Raw genomic sequence first — 5,741 nt, 5'->3', positions numbered from 1 at the left:
GGGCTAAGCACAGGGAACACACACACCCAGCAAGCAGTGTGAGTTCACCACATTTCACACCACACCGGCCTCAGGCTCAGCCTAAGAGAGCTGTAGATGAAGTGGAAATTCCCTCTACCTGAGGAAGGAGTCGAGGAGCTTTCTACAGTGCAAGTGAGAGACTACTACTTGCTGTCAGCAAGGGTACATTTTACTCTGCAGGCAGAAGGGAACTTTACATGTGCAAGTGAACCCTCCAAGCAACCTCTTCCAGGTATCCCGATGGAGGCGGGTACGAACTGTGTCAAACCTGCAGCAGAGCTGCCTCCCTGGGCACACACACACACACATTGCTGATGAGCAATTTCTGGCTGCACCCAGGGCAAGCTGATGGTTGTGTAATGCACACGCTGGGCTGCTGCCAAGGCACAGAGCAGGATCTTCAGCAAGAACCTAATCCCACCACGGCCCTGCTCCCCGTACATCTGATCTGAGTCTCCCATTTTCCCGTTTCAGTGAAGGCAAACCATTCCATGGAGCTCCACACCCTCTACTGGGGATGAGAGCTTGGTACACTGAGGAGATGCTCCCGAACCCTCCAGCACTGCTGAACTCGAGTGAATTGCCCCTCCAGATCCCCAGAGCACATCCAGCCAGCACCACACACCTTGAGCCTGTCTGCCCCAGGCACAAGTCACAAGTGTCAGTGCAGCAGCTTTACACACCCACTTGCCTGGATTCACACTTGCAGCACGTTAAAAACGTTTCTGCTTTGTTCACACACACTCGCAAGTATTAAATCTGAAGAAGTCAACTTTGAGAACTGGATTTTATTCGTGCTTACCATCTAGCTAAGCAAAAGGACTTTCTATTACCTAAAAAGACCACACAGCTGTAACCAAACTGCAAAAGCAGTGCTCTCACCATCCTGCGAATGGATCTTCTGGTCCAGGCACCTGAAAATAAACCACCACGGTGTTCAGACACAGCAAATACAGTGCAGGGAAGCTGGGCATGGGTGTCAGAGGTGCTCAGTGTGGACACGGGGAAGTCAGATCCCACCAGGCTGTCACGAACAGCTCCTGGCCCAGGGCCCTCCTGCAAGTGGTCATATGTTAATGGACATGAGAAAACACGTTAGTTTGAAAGCTAGTTGACAGGAAAATCCTCAGTCAAATAACTTTGTTTTAAAAATTAAGATTCTTCAAGCTTATGAGATAGTTACACTCAACCTTTCCCTCCTTTAGCAAAAACCTGAAACGTTTTAAATATAATAACATTCACAAATTTTCCATTTAAAAGGTAAATACAGCTCATTTTCTGGGTGTAACTACGATCAGGATATTCGCAATCACACTTGCCCTGCCCATACACAGGGGTTGGGACTAGATGAGCTTTAAGGTCCCTTCCAACCCAAACCATGCGATAACCCTGTGATTCTATCTAGGGCTCCACATGCTTTGTTCTGACAGCCCCTGTGGCTGAATATACCAATGTGTAACCCAGGGAAGAGCAAAATTAGTGAAAGAGAAACACTTGTTCAAATAACAAACTGAACAAAGGATGTCAGTCCGCAGCAGTACACAGGTGAAATGTGTTCAGCTGCAGGCTGAGACTGCCAGGCAGCTCTGCCCAGGTCAGCTCAACATCAAGAGACAAAGCAGAAAGGGAGAACTGGTTACAAATTCAAGCCATGTGTCTGCATCTGGTGAACAAAGCCCAGCTTCGCTCAGTGCAGCAGATGTCACCACTCAGGGTGTGAGGTACAAATCCACTGAGCTGGAGATCACTGCCCTACAGACCCATTTTCTCTGGATCAGCATCAACTGAAACAGCAGCATCCCACCCCCAGCTTTCCTTAAAATCCTTCCTGATAGCATTTCTACCATGAAAACTTCCACCAGTGCCAACCACCACCCTTGGCACCATCCCCTTTCCAGCTGGGGGGAAGCTACTCTGAAGCCTGTGGTGTCACAGGAAAATGTGACAGATCATACCAGGCATGGAACATGACTGCATTCCTGCAGGAATGGCTGTAACCCATAGCCCAGAGCTTATCCTGCTTCATGCTGAGAGAAGGAGATCAGCTGTGTGGCCAGCAGAAAGCCTGTGGGCACAGCATTCACCTCCTGGGCTGGTCTGAGCAAATGAGAGTTTGCAAAGTGAGCTTGTACTGGGTCAGAGTGTTGTGTCACAGCCACACAGCACTCAGGTCTGGCACCAGAGGGTCCCAAACCAGCGACACTGCTTCAGTTCTGCAGAGGAGGCACATTATGAACTTAGTGTTCCTTCAAAACCAGACTTCATGCTGTTGTGGTTACCCTGGCACCATCAGCAGGGTGAGACATCAGGTGGAAAATACTCACCACCTGATGAACAAGAGGACTGACACAAAGAATTAACAGGGAGCTCCTTAAACCATCAGGCTCCGGAGTTACCACCTCATTAAACTTATCAGGGAGCTTAATTTCACACATCTGGTTAAACCAGCATGAAACTGGACAGTAACAGCGTATTACGGCTCCCAAGACAGACACATCAATCGCATCCTTCTGGCTCAGGTGCTGCTGGTGTGCAGTGCTCGTCCCTGGTTTTAAGATCCCACTGGAAACACAACATCTGGCAGCTCCTGCGTGGCCACTCTGCATGCTGTGGTCTGTACAGCACAGCAGAGCTCTCCCACAAAACAAAGCCACTAAGGTGGGGATGGAAAAGGGGCAGAAAAGTTGGGTTTCCCTCCCCAAAACTACACAGTCCTTCCTCCCAACCTTTCCCTAACTTCATTAATGCTAGGTGATTTAGTTTTCTCTCCTCAGCTTGTTCTTGCTGCTTTTATTGGGTTAACTTTGCTCACAGATAGGTCAAGGAGAGCAAAGGAAAAGCTTTGCTGGGACTGGGAGCAGGGAGGGTCTCCCATTGAAATATTCATTCATTTTATCCCAAACTGCACCAAGAGAGCTCTGAGATCACTGACACATCACACACAAAACAGTCTGATGGCAAAGCTGGGTTAAGAAGCACCTTCCTCCTCCCACTGTCTGACAGCTCCTCAGTTGTAGAGCAGCAATCACCTGGGGTGACCTTGCTGTGAGCCACATCACCCAAACGCCACCACCAAGCAGGAAAAGTGCTTTTTGGGTTTGGGTTTTTGTTTGGCAAAGCATTTTTGTCAGCAGCCAGGATCACAGCACACATCTCCCCCACTCCCCTTCCTATGTGCTTCTGAGCTGTGAGCCCAGCTGTAGGAGAAAAACCAAACAGTAAAGAAAACCACAGATGTACAAAAGAGCGTAGTACCACTTCCAGCAAAGCCATACGATTTGCTTGAGTAAAGAAACCACATCAGTAGTCCCTATGTTGTGGAAGGACGAAGTTTTGGAACTAAAATAATATCTAGTGATAAATCAGGTGGAAAATGTATGAGCAACACGGCTAAGTTCTGGTTTTCACACCTGTGCAACTCACCTGCAAAGGAAGCACAGGATCAGTTTCACTGTTCTAGGTGATTTCCAAGATAAGGTTCAATATGCATTAAACCACCTGATTGTAAAGCTGCTTGGCCCGGGCCTGGGGGATCTGTTGTTTGCAGTATCATACATGACCATCAAAACGCTGCATGAATGCTCACACCTGTTACTGCACAGGAGGGACCCCGCAGGGAGCCCGCCCGGGAGCTGATCTTGGGCACAGGGCAGGCTGGCTGGTACGAGGAGGGACCCGCTGGCCCCGCTGCCCAGCAGCCCTCCCCCAGCCCTGGCACACCCCTCCTGCCTCCCCCCCCAGCCCGGGGTTCTCCCTCACCTCAGGGATGGCAGCACTCGGTGCCAATGTCTCCACCCGCCATCCCCGCTCGGGGCTGTGGCCTCTCGGGGGCTGAGAGTCCTGCAGAGAATCACGGAAAAACAGATAGCGCCGGTCTGAGCACCCCCCCGCCATGAGACAAACTCCCCCCCGCTTCGCTGCATCCCCCATCCAGCCCTGCACCCCCCGTGCGGGCTCAGCACCTCCCACAGAGGGACCACAACCCAGCCTGTCCCTTTCCCCAGCCCCGCAGCTCTCCTACCGCCCCCTTCAACTGCGACCCCCACACCGAACCCCATGGGCTGCCCCCCGGCCCCCATTGCACCCCACCGCCCCCCAGGCCTCCCGCTAGCCCCCTCCCCACACCCGATTCCCCCACATTGCCCCCAACCTCCCGCACGTCCCCAACCCCCGCTGCATCCCAACACCCCAACCCGGCCCCGGCTCCGGCCCTGCCCGCGCCGCCGCCCGCCACGAGGCCCCTCACAACCGGAAACAGAAAGGCCTCAACTCCACAGAGACGCAGCGGAACTCAGAGCGCTGCGCAACCACTTCCGGCCTCCCGCGGTCCTCCCAGCACTGCCTTAAAGGGCCAGCGGCGCCCGGAGCCGTCGCTATGACAACGGCAGGGCCCGAGCCGGGCTCCCCCCGGCTCCTGCCCCGCCGGTGCCGCCCCGGGCCCGCAGGGCGGGGATCGGGGTCCCGGGCACCGTGAGGCGGCCGCGGCGAGGGCCCAGGCCCGGGGAGGGGGGGGTGTCCCGGGGGAGTGGGACACACGGAGGCGGCCGGGCTCGGGGAGCAGGTCGCGGGGTTCTGTTTGTGTCCCCCAAAGGTGAGACCTCGGCACACGGGCGCTCGGGGGCGGCTCTTGGCCCAAGCCGAAGCGGCGCCAACAGAGCCAGTCCCGAGGTCTGGTCTGCTGGTGGGTTTCCAACATGAGCAGCTTGTGCCCGGGCAGCCAAGAAACCACCAGCATCCTGGCCTGTATCAGCACCAGTGCGGCAGCAGGGCCAGGGCAGTGACTGTCCCCCTGTGCTGGGCACTGGTGAGGCTGCACCTCAAATCCTGTGTCAGTTCTGGGCCCCTCACTCCAAGAGAGACATTGAGGTGCTGGAGCAGGGCCAGAGAAGGGCACCGGAGCTGGTGCGGGGCCTGGAGCACAAGTGTGATGAGGAACTGCTGAGGGACCTGGGGGGGTTTAGTCTGGAGAAGAGAAGGCTCAGGGGGGACCTTCTCGCTCTCTGCAACTGCCTGACAGGAGGATGGAGCCAGGAGGGGGTGGTCTCTGCTCCCAAGGAACAAGGGATGGGACAAGAGGAAACGGCCTCAAGCTGCACCAGGGGAGGTTTAGGTGGAGATGAGGAACAATTCCTTCCCCAGAGGGTGCTCAGGCATTGGAACAGGCTGCCCAGGGCAGGGCTGGAGTCACCGTCCCTGCAAGTGTTCACACCCCGTGTAGCCGAGGCCTCAGTGCCATGGGTTAGTGGTGGCCTTGGCAGTGCTGGGGAGCGGTTGGACTGGATGAGCTTAAAGGTCATCATAGTTGACAAAAATCAACATAGTTGATTCTAGGGTTCCAGGCAGTTCACGCTGACTTGTGCTTTGCTTTCAGTGGCTCTGACAGCTCTGCTCCTGGCTGAGCGAGAAAGGCTTTCCAGCATGAACAAAAGTATCTCACGCATGAATTTAATCACAACTTTCCCTCCAAGGCATTTTGGTATAAATAGCCGAACAGAAGAAAAACACTTTAAACATGCGTGCAATAGCTTTCTCCCTGGTGGCTCGTCCAAAATGAATAAGCCCTTAGTTTCATTTCTGCAATAACGCATTTTAGAAGACCTTTTATACGTAGAGGTCTAAGTCATATAAGTAAACCTGGATGGGGAGAGCAGCTGGTAAAGCTGCTAGCATAAACCCTGGCTCTTGGGTCATCCATAAAACCTCAATGTGGCCTCTTGGTG

At 54.0% G+C, this 5,741-nt stretch overlaps 1 long non-coding RNA gene and 1 other non-coding gene across 3 annotated transcripts; both read right to left on the bottom strand.

The window, feature by feature from the left end:
* Positions 1-789: 789 nt before the first annotated feature.
* Positions 790-4,306, bottom strand: LOC115616800. 2 transcript variants are annotated; one of them, XR_003994405.1, is made up of 3 exons: positions 4,271-4,306; positions 3,781-3,861; positions 790-3,555 (listed from the first exon to the last, which is right to left on the bottom strand). It is a non-coding gene; the product is annotated as an uncharacterized LOC115616800 (long non-coding RNA). The 2 variants fall into 2 exon arrangements; XR_003994404.1 differs by lacking the exon at positions 4,271-4,306 and having other exon boundaries at positions 3,781-3,904.
* Positions 3,557-3,735, bottom strand: LOC115616870. Its single transcript, XR_003994426.1, has one exon.
* Positions 4,307-5,741: the final 1,435 nt, after the last annotated feature.

The sequence above is a fragment of the Strigops habroptila genome, chromosome 14, assembly GCF_004027225.2.
Source record: "Strigops habroptila isolate Jane chromosome 14, bStrHab1.2.pri, whole genome shotgun sequence".
Taxonomy (NCBI): domain Eukaryota; kingdom Metazoa; phylum Chordata; class Aves; order Psittaciformes; family Psittacidae; genus Strigops; species Strigops habroptila.
The sequence above is the reverse complement of the archived record's forward strand: the minus strand, read 5'-3'. Positions and strand labels throughout refer to the sequence as shown.